Source organism: Marmota marmota, unplaced genomic scaffold (genome assembly GCF_001458135.2).
Source record: "Marmota marmota marmota unplaced genomic scaffold, marMar, whole genome shotgun sequence".
In the NCBI taxonomy this organism is placed as follows: domain Eukaryota; kingdom Metazoa; phylum Chordata; class Mammalia; order Rodentia; family Sciuridae; genus Marmota; species Marmota marmota.
This window is the reverse complement of record NW_026000093.1, coordinates 486,509-506,000: the sequence shown is the minus strand read 5'-3', so window position 1 is coordinate 506,000 and position 19,492 is coordinate 486,509. Positions and strand designations below refer to the sequence as shown.

At 36.6% G+C, this 19,492-nt stretch overlaps 1 protein-coding gene and 2 pseudogenes across 7 annotated transcripts in view; 2 read left to right on the top strand and 1 right to left on the bottom strand.

Moving 5' to 3' along the window:
- Spidr (scaffold protein involved in DNA repair) overlaps positions 1 to 19,492 on the bottom strand; it is a 394,388-nt gene that overhangs the window by 276,601 nt on the left and 98,295 nt on the right. The window lies entirely within an intron of this gene.
- On the top strand, positions 6,559 to 6,675 carry LOC125610615 (annotated as a pseudogene).
- On the top strand, positions 11,114 to 18,722 carry LOC107142375 (annotated as a pseudogene).

Sequence of the window (19,492 nt, the reverse complement as noted above, 5' to 3'; positions counted from 1 at the left end):
GGAGATATGCACCTAGAAAGAAAATTTGGGAAATACATGTGGAGGGTGAGTTGTTAACACTGAATTTGGTTTTTATGTGTTAATGTTGTGATACCTGTGGAATGGCTGGAGCAAAACTGACCAACAGGCAGCTGCTCTGCGTATCAGAAGTTTTAAGAATTGTGTGGTATGGAGATAAAGTTCTAGGAATGATAAGAATAAAAACAAAATGTGAAGGCAGAAAAGTTGCAGAAGGTTGTCCATGGAAGTAAGAAGAGAAAGGCCAGGTTGGAACCTTGGGAATATCATCAATACCTAAGCTGTCTTCAGGTAGAGAGAGATAAAGGTGGTTTTGATTTGACAAAAGGGAGTTATACAGATATAAGAAATCTATGGACCTTGGTAAAATATGCTTTGAAGGACAAATGGGAGATGAGGTGAAAATTGTAGATCTGATAATTCTTTTAGGAAGCTTAAACATACACATTTTATTTCCTTTCACAGAAAGGATGACATACAAAGACATATTTGCTCAGCAACACACAACTGACATGACAATATTGAAGTTCAAGTCATGAAAACCATGAAGTCCAAATAAATTTCCTCAGAGAAGAATTTAATAGCACTATACTGAAAAATAAGTCCACCAGCAGTGTTTGAAATCTATGACACATAGTTAGCATCACTGAGTATTTTTAAATGTATACATTTTTATCAATCTGATGGATACGAAATGGTATTTCTCTTTTGTTTATATATGCATGTCCCTGATCATTAATAGTGTTAAACATCTTTGCATTTGTGTACTGCTTTGTATTTCTTCAGTGAATATCCCTTACCCATTTGTCTCTTAGGAGAGTCAATTATTTTTTTTAAATCACCAGGATCTGTGTGCTACATAGAGAATATTGTTAGAAAATTATTATTAAAACTTAACCATGACAGAGGAAGAATGCAGTATACACACTGACATTTTTTCTAGTATTTTAGGAAAATTCTTTCCACCAATATATTCTTCTTCTTCTCTTTTTAATATTTTGAAGTTGTTGATGGGGTTTCTTTTCTCCCTTTCCTCCCTCCCTCCCTCCCTTCCTTCCTTCGTGGTGCCAAGAACGAACCCAGTGCCTCATGCCAGGCAACTGCGCTACCACTTAGCCACAACCCCAGCCCCTATATTATTATTCTTGATAGGTTGCCTACTGCTATACAGCAACCCAAAGCACTTGGATAAATTTTGGTTGGAAATTTTATTCTTTACAAAAATTGTTAATAAGAAATGAATCACCTTGTATAGATCATTAATTTCCAGTAACAAAGATTTTTAAAAAAAATTAAAGCTCTTACACTTTCCATCTTTTTTCCTGCTAGCTTTGTAAGGCTAAGTAATCTTAAAACTTTCATAAAGGATTATCTTTCATCTATCTACCTATTTACCTATTAAACGCAGAGGTACTCTTTACCACTGAGCTACATCTCCAGCCCTTTTTCTTTCTTATTTTGAGACAGGATCTTACTAAATTGACCAGACTGGGCTTGTATCTGTGATCTTCCTGCCTCAGCCTCTCAAGCAGCCAGGACTACTACAGTCATGTCACACTGCTCCTGGCTTATTTTCTTCATTTTTAAAAAGTCCAGTTGTAGCACTAATACAGAAGTATAAATAAGGATCTTTTATAACAGAAAAACAACTGCAGTGTTCACCAAGCAAAAAGTGAATATACAGCTCTTGTCATAATTTGCTTATATTTAAAATATAATAACATTACATGAGGTTCTTTTTTACTGATACAAGTAACTTTGGAATGGTGAATATATTAATGAAGTAACATTAAAATTACTTAATATTAATAATTAGTGTCAACACTAACAATAAATTCAATTAACATTAATTAATAATTAATATCAGCTGTAAATTAACATTGATGGTTCATATTAATTACAAAGAGCATAATTGACAAGGCTAAAATATGAGCAAGAAGCAGTTCCTGTGAAACCTATTACTAAAGGCAATCACTTGGTCCTGTTTCCATGACAACCTGTCTTTGGTGCAAGTCACAATTTACCAAAACCATAAAGTGTTCAACATTGACCTAGTTTCCAGTTGGTTGTGAAAGACATCTAGTACAACTTACTTCTGACTCCTCTTTTCAGTCAACCAGTCAACTTATTCACATAGGGGCAGCTTTGAACCTCCAGGTGGCCAGAGGGCCTCCCAATCTCAGCAACTGTGTGCCTACTCTCAGATCACTTTCAGGAGTCAGGGTTGCATCCCTTCATGTACACTACTGTCCAAAGCTGAGCCAATAAGATTCTGTTTTTTCCAGTTTTAATTCAAAATAGGGTATGGGTAGTGGAACCTAAACTATAAAAGATTATAAGCTACTGGTGGGAAGGTTTAGAGGGCTGCCTTAAGGCTTAGTTTATTTGACTTAGGATAGAGACCATTGTTCCAGTAAGTTTCTTTTAAAACAAGCAGGCTAACTACCTGTTACATATCCCCACATACAGAAAATATTCCCTTAAACAAATATTTATTCAGTACACATCATGTGTAAGGTATTATGCAAGACAGTAAATTTAATAAGATACAGTTCCATAAAAAGCTTGAAGAAAAATAAAGAATATATGAATGGCTCATATGAAGTATTCCAAAGTGATAAACAATGGAGTCCTTATTCTGGCTGATCTGAACCAGTAGATACTCTGGAAGAGATAAAACACATACTGGGCTCAGTATTCCATAATTCTTTGAAGGAGATGCAAAAGGAGAGAAGAAAGCAGATCAGGCTGAAAAGGACAATGAATATTAGTGGCATATAAACAAGTTCAGAGAAATTAAAGTTGAGAGTCCATGTTGAGAAGTAAGTCACACTTAACACTTGCTTCTCTGAAAGGGGATTAATTCCCAAATATAAAAGGAACTCAAAAAACTCAACACCAAAAAAGCAAATAACCCAATAAATGGGCAAAAGAACTAAACACACATACCTCAAAAGAAGAAGTAAAAATGAGCAACAAATATATGAAAATGTGTTCAACATCCATTGTAGTCAGGGAAATGCAAATCAAAATCTACATTCAAATTTCATCTCACTCTTGTTAGAATGACAGTCATCAAGAATACAAGTAATTCTTGTATTCTTGTAGGGACACAGCCACATCAATATTTATTCACAATTCACAATAGCCAGATTATGGATGTCCTTCAACAGATGAATATGGATACTGAAAATGTGGTATATATACACAATGGAATACTACTCAGCCATAAAGAAGAATGGAAATTATGTCATTTGCTGGTAAATGGATGGAACTAGAGGACATCATATTAAGGGAAGTAAGCCAGATGCAGAAAGTCAAGGGTTGAATGTTTTCTCTGACAGATGGAAGCTAGTCTAAAATTGGTGGGGGGAGCAAGACAGGGAAAATAAATTGGGGGAATGCTATCAAAATAAAAGAATGATTGGGGAACAGAAGAATGGGATTGAGAAGAAAGGGAGAGGGATGGGATAAGGGAAAAACAGTGGAATGACTCAGACCCAACATTCCAATATACAAATATAAATATACTACAGTAAGTTTCACCATCAGGTATATCCACCAGACATCTATTTTTGAGAAAGAAAATAGGGGGAGGAAGAAAGGGAAAGGTAAATGTAACTTCTGGGGATTAAGTGGAGCAAACTATACTCCATGAATTCATAATTATGTCAAATCCTAAATTTTTATATAATTATTATGAACCAATAAAAAATGTTAAAAGGCAAAAATAATAAAAATAACATAATGGTACAGACTGAGCAAGAACAGGCTGTGGATCATCTTGACTGTCAAATTTAAGAGTTTAGAAATCCCCTGCAGAAACCTGAGGATGATTTTTCTTATAAAATAATGATTTTGGATGATTTCTGAACAGGCAAGGAAGATGAACTCAGGAGGTACTTTGAGAAGATTGTTCTGGAGGCTGCACACAGAAGGGATTTGACTAAGGAAAATGGTAATGTAGAGAAAACCCATAGGAATTTACTGCAAATATCTGTGCAGACTCCTTGTCTCCATTTCAGAGTTGTTCATCTGTTTTCAGATGAGTTAACCCACAGACTGACAAATACTTCAATTTGAAAAGCTCAAAATTAAATTTTAATATAGTCCTCAAAATTAGTTGTTACCTCAGAATCCCTGTTACCAGTATGCAATACCACATTCCACCCAGGTGCTCAAATCAGAAATCCATAAATCATTAATTCATCAGTTAAGTTCTACTTCTAAAACCAGATCAAATGCATCTTTCTCTGTATCCTGTCCACCACAGTTAGTTATACTTCCATGCTGGACTCTGCTTCCACTCCTGTGCATCCCACCTTTGATCCATCATCCCCACCACAATCAAAATAACTTCTTACTGTAAATAAATCATTACACTCTCCTTCAGATTCCATAAATGACTGTCAGGGACACTTGGAATACTATTCAAATTTCTGACAATGGTTTACAAGGCCTTGCATGGCTTCCTCCAGACTCCACTTATAGGACTGTCAACCCTGAGGGCTGTTCTCTAGAATCTCTGACCTGCTATCAGGTTTCACACCATGTTCTTTATTGCTTAATGGGCATCATGTCTCTTCTTGCACTATAATATGCTTCGTCATTCCCACCCTGAGTGCCTCTCCTGAGTCCTTCTCGCGTTCCAAGGATTCAACCTATCTATATATTCCCTCATCAGAGAGAATTCAGCAAAAATTGGTGAATGAGCGGTCTGGGCTATAGCTACAAACCCATATACATCATTCTACTTCCTCCTTATTTTCTGGAGCAACAAGGCTTCCTTCAACTAAAGTAAAATAAAACAATAATAACATCATCATCATCGTTATCAAGTTCTTCTCCTTGCCTTTCCAGTTTTAAAGGACGTATGCATGTATTAATTCACTTGTTCCTCACAATAGCTCAGTGAAAAATAGTGATGGAAAATTACTTGATGTCTCAATGTCAATAAAATGTGCTGGGAAATGTCAACCTATGGAAATGAGGACGCACAAGGGACAGTACCATGACCTGCTCAAACTCCCACAGAAATCACATAATGCAGCAGGACAAGCCCACTTCTCCCCAGGCCCAATTCCAGCCTTCCAAAATAGCATCCCAGCTCCCCATGCTGCAGATAGCTGACATCCTCACCAAACTTCAAGACAATTTAGTAACTATAAGTCTTAGGTCCAGAAAAAAATTAATATATGTGTATATATGAAATACATGACAACTTGCTTAATCTAAGCAGAATCACCCCACTATGTTTAAAGGATGTCCCTCTAGCTTTTTTTTTTTATTCAAGCAAGAATATTTTTAAAAAATAAAATAAAAGGCAACAACTTCTATGAGAAAATACACTGTAAAGCTACTGCAATTAAAAGCCTGGTACTAACTCAGGAATAGACAAATCATTGAAATTTCAGAAACAGATAAAAATACAAATAAGATATACACACAAAAAAATACCAATAAAGAGTGGGTCAAAAAATAGACTTAAAAGACAACTGGCTATTTACCTGGAGAAAAACAAACAAACAAACAAAAAACCAATAATAACAATATCATCATCATCATTACTATCATCAAAGAAAACAATAATTAATATGGCCTATAAGTAGAATCTATAGATTGAAAGCATCACATTTTTAATTTTGACACACATTGTTAAACCTCTCTGTTTATACCAAAATAACCTCCCAAAGTAGCAAAATGTGAAAGTAGTTTTGACAAAGAGATAAAATAGGAACATATTTCAAAACTATTCTAAAATAGCAAAAAAGGTCTTTCTAGTAAGACATAAGACATAAAAAGGTCCATAAAAAATGAATAACTACATAAAAATTTAAAACTTGTATACAAAAGCTTACCTGAATAACTACATAAAAATTTAAAACTTGTATATAAAACCTTACCTGACTGGAAACAAATCAAAAGATGAACAAACTGGTTTTAAAACACTATACATGGAGCAGTGGCACATGCCTGTAATCTCAGTGGGTCAGGAGGCTGAGGAAAGAGAGTCAAGTGTTCAAAGCCAGCCTTAGCAACTTAGTGAGGCCCTAAGAAACTTAATGAGACTCTGTCTCTAAACAAAATACAAAAAAGGGGTGGGGATGTGGCTCAGTGGTTAAGTGCCCCTGGGTTCAATCCTCAGTATCAAACAAAACAGAACAAAACAAAACACCACTATATACATACAAATAAAATGAAAAAAACTGCTATGATTAACAAGCAGCTAGTTTTGTTTAACATAATCAAAAACTCCAATGAATCACTTAGAAAAGGTAAGCAACCCCATGGAAAAATGAGCAAAGGATGCAAACTGGCAATCAAAGGAAACCACACACAAGTGACCATCAAGGAGATGCATGACTTGAATGGCTACTAAGGCACAGAATAAATCGCTGTGACCATACTGGGACACTAATAACAATGTGTGTCAAAATTAAAAATGTGATACTTTCAATCTATAGATTCCACTTACAGGCCATATTAATTCAATTACACACACACATCATAACCTAGTTTGTAGGGCAAAAAAAGGGGGAGAGTGTTCTCTGGTGAGGCTGTGTTCTTACACTGACTGTATAAAAAGAGCAGACAAAGCAAATTTACCTCATTTGAGGCCTTATATGCCTGTTCTGAATTATATATGGGGAGAAATGGAGTTGAAGGGGGTGAAAAGCAAACTAGAATTGTCCACTAATCAAGGACTAGTTGTGGTATTATATAAGAAAACATGAAATAACACTAAAAAGAACATCTGTGGATCCATAAACCATGATAAGGATACAGAAAATCACAAAAGCTAAGCATATAGGTAAGACCTTAAGGTACAATCAAACAAAAATATACAGAGGCACACACATACAAATGCTCTTATCTTCACAGAATGTTCTTGAAGACTACACAAGAAAAAACTATGGTTACTTTTGGGTGCAGTGATGTTTATTTCTCCCTTTAACCACTGTTCTAAGTGGAATTTTTGCCATGGATATGTGTTAATTTGTTATTAAAAATATCTAAAATTTAGTAAATTTAAAGTGGGGAGGTATAAAAGCTGTCTAGAGGATCGAGACATTTATTTCCCAAAGACATTTAACATTTAACAAGGCATGGAGGTGAACGACTGTAAACCCAGAGGCTTAGGAAGGCTGAGGCAGGAGGACTGCAATTTCCAAGCCATCCTCAGCAACATAGCAAAGCCCTAAGCAACTGAGCTAGATCCTGTCTCAAACTAAAATATAAAAAGGGGCTGGGAATGTGGCTCAGATGTTAAGCTCCCCTATTTCAATCCTTGCTACCAAAAAAACAAAAGCCAACCAAACAAACAAAACACAAAACAAAATGAGGGGAGGAGAAACAACAAAAAATAGAGCGAGAGTCTGACAGAAAGCTACACTAATATGAGAGCCACATTATTCTGAGCTAAGTAACTAGGGATATCTGTTCTCATTGCAAAATCAGCAGAATAAGAAATACTGAAACATTTCTTTGCTGGTACTATGGATGGAATCCAGGTGTGATTTACATTGTGGTATATCCCCAGTCCTTTGTTTCGAGATTTTCCTGGCTCAGCCTCTCCAGTCTCTGGGATTATAGGAATGTGACACCATACCTGGCCAGAAACATTTCTTAAATCGTCTAGATTAAACAAACATATTAACATTCATGAGTCACCAATGCAATGTTTTAGTAAACAGTCTAGACTCAATGGGCTTCAGTTCTAGGCAGATGCTGCTAATTGAAATAGAGTACATATTCAGGAGCAAAGAAAAGGGGAAAGAAGATACTACTGAGCATTTTAAATGATCACATGACCAGCAGAGACAGAACTCCTGGCCAGAAGATGGAAATAGCTTTCTTGGCAAAGGCCACTAAAGAAGAAGTAGGATCCCCTCATGTTGCACCATGAGGAACTACCCCAACCCACTAAGTAGCGCTGCCTAATGCCCTGATGGTTAAGATGCATTTCTATGACTGTGGTCTCACCACAAACTTCCATAGTATGTGACTCCATTAAGAGTCACAAAACTCTGACTTCCATTCCTTTGGGGGATCCTTTGATATTCTATAATTCTGTGCTACCAAGATGATAAAAAAAAATTCTCATCTTGAGGATAATGTATACAACTTTATGGGAAGGGGGCAAGGATAGAACGAGTAACACATGCATATAGTTCTGTGAGCTGACAGAAAAACCAGTAATACAAAAATCCTACAATTTTCTAAACAGATGGATAATCAGCAATATCACTCTTTTCTTTAAAAACTAAAATTAAAAACTTTTAAATAATTACCATAAACTTTAAATTTAAAAGTTAGTAATTTAATAGAATGTTTCATGCAATTCATCTGATACTCTTTAAGCTATCTATAATTATAGATAATGGTATCTACATTTTTTTTCATAAAATGTTCATAAAAGATTCTGGTAAGTGATTTCCCTAAATACTTGAAGTACCCAAAGTAAAGTGTCCCAATTCCTGTAAAGCAAATCTTCATGTACATCCATGTATGAAAGTCCACAATGCTTTCTGGATGAACAAAATTAGAAAGAAGTTTTAGTCTAACTGCAAGATCAAAGAGTGCCTCAGTAGTAAAGCTGCCTCAATGACAAATCAAACAAATAAGTCAGATGAAACATTGCTTTTTAATATTCAGAAATTAAAGGTTTTAATTCTAAACTTTATAGGACGGTCACACCAGGAACAACAGTGGAATACACCAATATGTAATCATCTCTTTATTTTTTCACTGACACCTTTGTAGCCAAATGCTTTTCTAGCCTGTAGAAATAAGAGAGGGAGGATAGCAACTAAACTAAAATTTCTCTGCAATATAACCCATTATAGTACAGAAAACTGCTCACTCGATTCATGTTTCATGCAAAAAAACAAAGTCTTCAGTCTTTGGTTTCAGCTAATACAAAAGGTGTGCTGAGCTGCCTCTATGAAGACCCCTTGTCAAGAGTCCAGTGTTGTGTGGGTAGGTGCTGGCCGTGCCCCGACTTGAAGGCTAGGTGTGCTCCCCCATGCCATATCCTGTCAGGTGCTAGTCTCTGCTCTCTGAGGCCTTGCATACAATTACTGACCAGGCCCAGACCTGCCCTTGTAGGATCTTATGAGATCACAAAGCAGTGCTATGCTAAGTTCACACAATCTATCCTGGATTCAGCTTCCCTTTCTTAAAGTCACACTATAAATGAGAACAGTCAGTAGCATCAGGAGGAAAGAACAGAATTATAAGGCCCTGACTCCTTAAAAGCTTTTCAGTCCCATACAAACCACTAACTGTTTTTTAAAGACGTTGGACAGTGGGTAACAAGAAAAATGCTGCTGAGTATATGCTATGGCAATTGAATCACCAAAACGAAGACTGTCTTAAAACTTGAGGGGAATGAAAAATAACTGGTAACTCATATACCAAAAAAAAAATCTAGTTAACAGAAAATGGGATTTATTTGTTTAACAAATTAATTAAGTGCCTGCAGTGTATCAAGAACCATTCAGGGTCCAACAGCTATGGCAAGGGGACCAAAGGCCTTATTTATATGGTCCTTATATTCTAGTAGAATCATAAAAAAACATACCCCTTTAATGAAGGCTGTTCTCTTACTGTTTATCAAGAACTTAACTGGTTGTGTGAAAAGGGAAAGCAAATAAACAAAACTGTAGCCTATACCAGACTCCCAGCTGCTAACAGAATCATATGTTCTTCTGGGATTAAAATTAATAAAAGCAACACTATGGCAGACAATAGAAAGGCTTAAACTGATAAGAGATGTATTTTCATTGTTTACATGCTGTGCTTTTTGTGACTGAAACTTTATCCATGAAAATCAGAACCAGTGAGAGGGAAAACAAAAACTATAGATTTTCTCACACATTCAAGGGGAAGAAAAAAAAAAACTTTTCTGAGGTAAACTGGTTTAACAAGCTACACCCAGTTATGCCTCTGTAAGCCACTTGGCTCACCTTCCCCAAACCAAATATGTGTTTCCAACCTCAAATCACAGCTCAATGGGAACAAGAAATCAAGTCTGTTAAGAGATTTACAAAAGTACCCTTCTACCTCATCCTCACACCCAATGCACCACTCTGAGAAATCCAAAGGGAAGGTAAGAAATACTGGACAAATGTATACACAAAGAGAAAAGAAGGGAAAGAGAAATTTTAATGCTCAAGAAAGGAACCTGCTGGATCAGTCAAAGTTCACCAAGCAGTAGCTGAGGGGAGAAAAGGGTGGAGAGACGAAGGCTGCTAAGTCTACTCAGCACACACAGCAGGCACCCTGACTGGCAGTGCAGTCCCACAGCCTCTGATGTCCTTGTGTGTCCGGCGTACAGTGATCACAGATGAAAAGAAAGAAAAGCAACCCTTTCTCCAAGGAAAATAGTGTACAACTGTGGAATTCTGATACAACTATGATATGACCTAAGTGGTCATACTCTATGTTTCAAAACATACTCAGTCAGATATGGCCATGAGTGTTTCTCAAAGGCCACCTACTCCCAGCCTCAGACAGTGGCAGCAGTTGACCTCAGTCTGGTGGAAGCTGAAGATTTCTCAACTCAGACCTTCACTCAATGCCTGGGTAAAGAAGCAAACATGAAAGCATATTTTAAAAATTAATCTGTTCGTTATGTATATAAATCAGACGCAAGACATAGCTCTTTCTGTTATGAGTTAGGCATTATTTATATTCAAGGCAAAGAATTAAAATCCTATGCAATAAAGGACTGAAGAAGGGGGGAAAATGGAAGAATACAAAGAGGACCCCTGAAAAGGTATGAAGCCAGGTAGGTACCTTGAGAGAACAAAGCTTATAACAAAAGCAAAATCAGTGAAAGCTAGTATACAGCCTGTGGGTCCTAGGGGTACTCCTCCACACCAGCCAAGTTAACATTATTAAGAGCAAATGGGGAGTGGGGACGGAGTCTGAGGCCACAGCTTGAGGGAAGCCCTAGCTCCTTTCTGCCTGTATCTGGCACAGCCAGTGTGAGACAAGAGATAATCTTTCCTTACTGCCTGGATAACCGAGAGTTTTGGCAGGACCTTTGAGCACACACCAAGATAGTAAGAAGCCAGATGAAAAGCAGACTATGGAGCTGAAACAGATTAATAAGGAACTTAGTGATTTGGCCAGCACAATAGTCTGCAGGTCCACTTGGGGATGATATGTTTCATTGGCAAGCCACAATTATGGGACTTAATGACTTAATATCAAGGTGGTATGCTCTTTTTGATAATTCATTTTCCTATAGACTATCCCTTCAAATCACCTAAGGTTGCATTTACAACAAGAATTTATCATCCAGAGGCTGATCCAATATGGCAGGCTACATGAAGGCAGCATTCTGTGTCACTCCGTGACCTATGATTCAAGTAGTGGGAATACTACTTCACTGGGAGTGACAGAGGACCCCCAAGAGTTGTTCCCACACAGCAATCATGGCCACCATGCCGGTGCAGGGCTCTAGGACTCAGAGTCCAGAACAAGACCCCCAACTACTCACCCATGCAGGGCCCCAGAGTGGCCAGGTGGGTCCACCAGGCATCAGCACCCACATAGGACTCCTGGTTGTTCACCTGCGCAGGAATCCTAGACACCAATCCCATGCAGGACACTCAGCCATCACCCATGAGCAGGAATTCAGGCCAACACTCCTGAGTGGACTCCCATCTACCAACATGGAGCTCCCCCTGTTGCCTCCATCTTGGGACTCTTCAGCCACTGCCATAGTCCCCTACACTTGGTAGCCTGCCTGCACCTGGAGACATCGCACAGGCTCTGAAGACAGCTGACAGCCACAACACTTCATGCTACCATCGCCCAACCCTCTGCCCCCATCCTACTCCCCATCGCTGAAAGCAGCCGCCTCTATCTTGGGTCACCTTCGTCACCATCTTTAGTTGGGGCAACTCCCAGTTTGGAACACCAGCTGGGCAGGTACCTAAGATACTCAACTTCCCCCTTTTTCCAATAGCCACTAACCCGGCTTAGTGACTGCCCAATACAAAAGACAGGTGTGCAGCCTCCAGAGTGCAACGCACAAGACCTCCAGAGAGAAAGGTCCCCAATTCAATTAGGAAGTAGAAAGGGAGAAGGTGAGTGAAATAGAGACTAATTTAGAGACCAGGAAACTGTGAAGTCTCCAGGCGATAAGGAGGTAAGACCAGGTGCCCATATCACACAAGTGGGCCCCAAAGGAGATTCTTGGGTGTCTGCAGTCTCCCATCGGGGACTGGTGGAGACCATACCCCACTTCCAGGTGCCCTGCAACCAAGACCAACCCTCCCACCCTGGTAACATTCACCATCCTGAGGGTAGAGATATCAGCAAACAACTGACAACCCCACCTACTGGATGAGAAGGGAAGCAGGAAAGACACTCATCTCCAACCAAAACAATCCTTTCTTCATTGGAGGTTTTTGTTTTGTTTTGTTTTTCTCCCTCTCTATTCTCCTGCCCTCACATCCCCAACATATGTGAAACTAAGTACTTTACATGAATTAGGATACTGAGGACTGGGATGTCTGAATCGTACATTACAGTCGTGTTGTATAGTTTCTTTTTTCCTATTTTTACATTTTTTATGTTTCTTGATATTAATGTGTGTTTGTTTTATGTACTCTACTGTCTTCCCACTTACTTTCAACCCCAAATCACTTCCTCTCTCTTCCCCTGCTACTAACCAATTTCTTTAGATTCCTCTTTCACACTTCCTAAGATCTAATCATTCTATAGCCTCACTTCCTACCCCTTTAACATCTCATCCTACACCTCATTCCCAGTTCTTTGTCCACCATCAGAAACCGTAGACCCTTTTGCAAACCCACTGTTTATCTTGTAGATAATAAGTGAACTCACTATTTCTGTATATTGTGATGTGACCAAACTGTAATAGCAATATTTGGTTTAAGACTGTATATTCTTTGTATTGGGATCTGCTAACATTGTTCTTCCCCTCAAAGGAGAGGTACTGGAACCCTGAAGGGGCACTATATACATATAGGGTAAACACAGAAATGCCTCGGATCTATAGTGCTAAAAAACACACAAACAACATGAAAAAACAAGGGAAGAAAGTTCCCCAAACAAACCAAGATGCAACATTATTAGAGTCCATGCTCAGCACAGCAGAAGAAAGAACAGAAAAGGAGTTCAGAATGTAGATAATTAAAATGTTCTGTGAATTAAAGATGATATAAGAGAGCAAATACAGGCAACAAAACATCATTTTGATAAAAAGCTACACAAGCAAAAGATTACTTCAATAAGGAGATGGAGGTTCTGGAAAAAAAACCAAACAAACAGAAATCCTTGAAATGAAAGAAGCAATAAACCAAATTAAAAGCTCAATTGAAAGCATCACCAACAGATTAGACCACTTGGAAGACAGAACCTCAGACAATGAAGACAAAATATATAATCTTGAAAAGAATGTAGACCACATAGTGAAAATGTTAAGAAATCATGAGCAGAACTTTCAAGAAATATGGGATAGCATAAAAAGACCAAATTTAAGAGTTATTGGGATAGACGAAGGCATCGAGTTCCAAACCAAAGGAATGAACAATCTAGTCAATGAACTAATATCAAAAAATTTGGAAAGCCAAATACAAGAGGCTTACAGGACACCACATGTACAAAATCAGAACAGATACACACTAAGGTACATTATAATAAAAATGCCTAGCATACAAAATAAGGAGAGAATTTTAAAGTCCACAAGAGAAAAAAATGAGATTAAATACAGGGGGAAACCTATTAGGATATCTGCAGACTTTTCAGCCCAGACCCTGAAAGCTAGAAGATCCTGGAACAACATATATCAAGCCCTGAAAGAAAATGGAAACAACCAAGAATCTTATATCCAGCAAAATTAAGCTTTAGATTTGAAGATGAAATAAAAAATTTCTATGATAAACAAAAGCTAAAAGAGTTTACAATTAGAAAACCTGCACTACAGAACATCCTCAGCAAAATATTCCATGAGAAGAAAATGAAAAACAACAATGAAAATTAGCAGAGGGAGGTATTACACTAAAGGAAAAACTAATCAAAGGAGAAACCAAGTCAAGTTAAATACCAAAAATAAACAAAAATGGCTGGGAATACAAATCATGTCTCAATAATAACCCCAAATGTTAATGGCCTAAGCTCACCAATCAAAAGACATGGACTGGCAGACTGATTAAAGAAAAGACCCAATAATATGCTGCCTCCAAGAGACACAAAGGAAAAGATATCCAGAGACAGAAGGTGAAAGCGTGGGAAAAATCATACACTCACATGGTCTGTGAAACAAGCAGGGGTTTCCATCCTCATGGCAAACAAAGTAGACTTCAAGCCAAGTTAATCAAAAGGGATAAAGAAAGACATTTCATACTGCTCAAGGAAACCAACAAGACTTAACTATTATAAATATATATGCCCCAAACAAAGAGGCGTCTATGTTCATCAAACAAACTCTTCTCAGGATCAAGAGTCAAATAGACCACAACACAATAATTCTGGGTGACTTTAACACGTCTTTCACCACTGGAGAGAACTTCTAAACAAAAGCTAAACAAAGAAATTATAGGACTCAATAATACAATCAATAACAGACTTAACTGACATATATAGACTATTTCATCCATCAACGAGCGAACACACTTTCTTCTCAGTAAAATATAGATCCTTTTCTAAAATAGACCATATATTATGCCACAAAGCAACTCTTAGCAAATACAAAAACGTAGAGTTACAAACCTGCATTCTATCAGATCATAATGGAATAAAATTAGAAATAAATGATAAAATAAGAAATAAAAGCTACTTCAACACCTGAAGACTAAATGATATGGTATTGAATGACCAATGGATTGCAAAAGATATCAAAGAGGAAATTTAAAAATTCTAAGAGGTAAATGAGAACACTGGTATAACATGTCTCTGGGACACTATTAAGGCAGTACTAAGAGGAAAATTCATTGCATGGAGTTCATTCCTTAAAAGAAGAAAAAGTCAACAAATAGTGACCTAATATTACATCTCAAAGCCCTAGAAAAAGAAGAACAAATCAACACCAAAAGCAGGTGAAGACAGGAAATAATTAAAATGAGAGATGAAATTGAAAAAAAAAAGAAACAATTGATAAAATTGACAAAACAGTTGGTTCTTTGAAAAAACAAATAAAATTGACAAACCTTAGCCATGCTAACAAAAAGAAGAGAGAAAATTCAAATTACTAACATATGTGATAAAAAGGACATGACACTACAAAAATATAGAAGATAATTAGAAATTATTTTGAAAATCTGTACTCCAAAAAAATAGAAAATTTCAAAGGCATGACAAATTTCTACAGTTATATGATGTGCCCCAACTGAATCAGGATGATGTACACAATTTTAACAGATCAGTTTCAAGCAATGAAAAAGAAGACACCATCAGAAGCCTACCAACGAAGAAAAGCCCAGGACTGGATGGATACACAGCTAAGTTTTACAAGACCTTTAAAGAAGAACTAATACCAATACTTTTCAAATTATTTCGTGAAATAGAAAAAAGAGGGAGCACTTCCAATCTCATTCTATGAGGACAATATCAACCTTATTGCAAAACCAGGCCAAGACACATCAAAAAAAGAAAACTTCAGACCAATATCTCGAATGAACATAGAAGCAAAAATTCTCAATAAAATTCTGCCAAATTGCATACAAAAACATATCAAAAAGATAGTGCACCAAAGTGGGGTTCATCCCAGGTATGCAAGGTTGGTTCAACATACGGAAATCAATAAATGTACTTCATCACACTAATAGACTTAAAGATAAGAATCATATGATCATCTCAATAGATGCAAAAAAAAAAAAAAGCATTTGACAAAATACAGCACCCCCTCATTTTCAAAACAATAGAAAAACTAGGGATAACAGGAACATATCTCAGCATTGTAAAAGCTATCTATGCTAAGCCCAAGACCAACATCAATGAAGAAAAATTGAAAGCATTCCCTCTAAAAAAAAAAAAAAAATGAAAACAAGACAAGGGATCCCCTCTGTCACAACTTCTATTTAACATAGTTCTTGAAACACTAGGCAGAGTAATTACACAGACAAAAGAAATTAAAGGGATACAGATAAGAAAAGAAGAACTCAAATTAGCACTATTTGCCAACAATATGATTTTATATCTAGGAGACCCAAAAAAATTCCCCCAGAAAACTTCTAGAACAAGTAAATGAATTCAGCAAAGGAGCCACATACAAAATCAACACCCATAAGTCAGAGGTATTTCCATATATCAGTAACAAATCCTCTGAGAGGGAAACGAGGAAAACTACTCCATTTACAATACCCTCAAAGAAAATTAAACACTTGGGAATCAAAGCTAAACAAAAAGGTGAAATCAACCAAATTAAAGAAGTGAAAGAACTCTACATTGAAAACTACAGAACACTAAAGAAAGAAATTAAAGAAGACTTTAGAAGATGAAAAGATCTCCCTTGTTCTTCAATAGGCAGAATTAATATTATCAAAGTAATCATACTACCAAAAACACGATTCAGATTCAATGCAATTCCAATCAAAATCCCAATGATATTCCTCATAGAATTAGAAAAAGCAGTCATGAAATTCATCTGGGAAAATAAGAGACCCAGAAGAGCTAAAGCATTCCTTAGCAAGAAGAGTAAAGCAGATGGCATCACTATATCAGACCTTAAACTATACTACAGAGCAACAATAACAAAAACAGTATGATATTGGCATCATAATAGAATTGTAGATTAATGGTATAGAATAGAGGATACAAAGACTAACCCTCATAATTACAGTTATCTTATATTAGACAAAGGCACTAAAAACATATATCAGAGAAAAGATAGCCTCTTCAACAAGTGGTGCTGGGAAAACTGGAAATCCATATGCAGCAAAATGAAATTAAGTTAAGCCCCTATCTTTCACTATGCATACAACTCAACACAAAGTGGATCTAGGACCTAGGAATTAAACCAGAGACTCTGCACCTAATGGTAGAAAAAGTAGGCCCAAATTTCCATCATGTTGGGTTAGGCCCCAACTTCCTTAACAAGACTCATGTAGCGCAAGAATTAAAATCAAAAATCAATAAATGGGATGGATTCCAACTACAAAGCTTCTTCTCAGCAAAAGAAACAATCAGTAAGGTGAATAGAGAGCCTACAGAATGAGAGCAAATTTGTACCACATGCACTAATCTCTAGGATATATAAAGAATTCAAAAATCTTAACACCAAAAAATAAATAAATAAATAAACCAATCAATCAATAAATGGGCCAAGGAACTGAACAGACACTTCTCAGAAGAAGATATACAATCAATCAACGAGTTTATGAAAAAATGTTCAACATCTCCAGCAATTAGAGAAATGCAAATCAAAACTTACTCCAGTCAGAATGGCAGCTATCAAGAATAGAAACAGCAATAAGTTTTGGTGAGGATGTGGGGAAAAGGCACACTCATACACTGCTCATGGGACTGCAAATTGGTGCAGCCAATATGGAAAACAGTATGGAGATTCCTTGGAAAACTGGGAATGGAACCACCTTTTGACTCAGCTATCCCACTTCTCGGTTTATACCCAAAGGACTTAAAAACAGCATACTACAGGGACAAAGCCACATCAATGTTTATAGCAGCACAATTTACAATAGCTAAACTGTGGAACCAACCCAGTTGCTCTTCAATAGATGAGTGGATAAAGAAACTGTGGAATACAGACACAATGGAATATTACTCAGCATTAAAGGAGAACAAAATCATGGCATTTGCAGGTAAATGGATAGAGTTAGAGAATAAAATGCTAAGTGAAGTAATTCAATCCCCAAAAAACAAATGCTGAATATAAAGATGCTGATTCATATTGGGGATTGTAGAGTCAGCATGGGAGGAATAGATGAACTCTAGATAGGACAAAGAGGGGGAGGTGAAGAGAGGGGGCACGGGATTAGGAAAGGCAGTGGAATGAGATGGACATCATTACTCTAAGTACAGATATGAAGACATGTGACTCTACATGTGTACAATCAGAGATACGAAAAATTGTGCTATGTATGTGAAATATGAATTGAAATGCATTCTGCTGTCATATACAACAAATTACATTAAATTAAAAAAAAGAGAAAAAATACAGATAGCATTGACAATAGGCCAAACATATATAATATAGATATAGACATGACATAGTAACAGGCATAACTCCCTATGTCTTCATATTAGTCAAGAAAAACTAGAGAAACTACTGAACAGAAATACTCGCAAGATATATGATAAAGTTTCACAGAAAAAGATACACAATTCTTTCATTCTTGTAAATATGCAAATCAAAATACAGTAACCCCATCCTCTCTGAGGTTTACTTTCCATGGTATCCACTACTCATGTTCAATTGTGGGCTGAAAATATTGGTGGAAAGTTCCAGAAATAAACGATCTGTAAGTTAAAAAAAAAAGAATTTATCATCCAAAAAGTAATAGCAATGGCAACATTTGTCTCGATATTCTAAGATCATAATGGTCTCCCACTTTAACTATTTCTAAAGTTCTTTTATCTATTTGTTCACTGCTATGTGATCCAAATTCAGATGAATATCCAATGCCAGAGATTGCATGAATCTATAAAATAGACAAGATAAATATGACAGACTATCTCAGGAATGGACTCAGAAGTATGCCATTTGATGCTACCTTAAAGTCAGAATAACCTGCACTATGGTATAAACTTGAAGTTATGGTTTTTAAAAAAGGAGCAAATCAGTTTGAATAAACTCAGTCATATCCATTTGAATAAACTCATCTGAATAAAGTTAGACAGATTTCTATATAGTAAAGTTTCTCAGGAACCGATAATAGGCTTGTGTGTACTGAGACCTCTAGGAGAAGTCCTGTAATACTTGGTCTTTCTAAACTCATCAAAATTAACCAATTTTTCACTAAGCATTTTGTGGTACAGAATCTTCTAAAAATGTTCATATTTTAATCATTTGAATAAAAAAATCCTTTGGAAATAAAGGTTTCCATCATTTCTTCTATCTTCTTAAATAGCACATGCTGAATACACTTGAATATTATCTTGAAAGCTCACAGTTATTCTTGTAGAGGACTACTGCTTTTGACTTTGAGGTAATATAGTTTTCTGCACATGCCAGATGGATTTTCTTTCCTTCCATCTACAAGGCTGCTGGCTGCCTCACTACTATGATGCCCTACTTCTACTCCTAATAGCTTTTCTGGCTGCCAAAGTGAAAAACCTTCTTGTTTGCCTTGGGTTTAGAAATCAGAAAATAGAAAGGCTCAATGTGGAATATCAAAAGAATAATAAAGATTGATAAAATATAGATTCTGATCTTCAGAGATGGACAGATGGCTATTTATGTACAATTAAGTTGAGCCAACAAGAGCCCAAAGCATTCATCTGTAAAGCAAATCTAACAACAATCATTTCAGAGGCC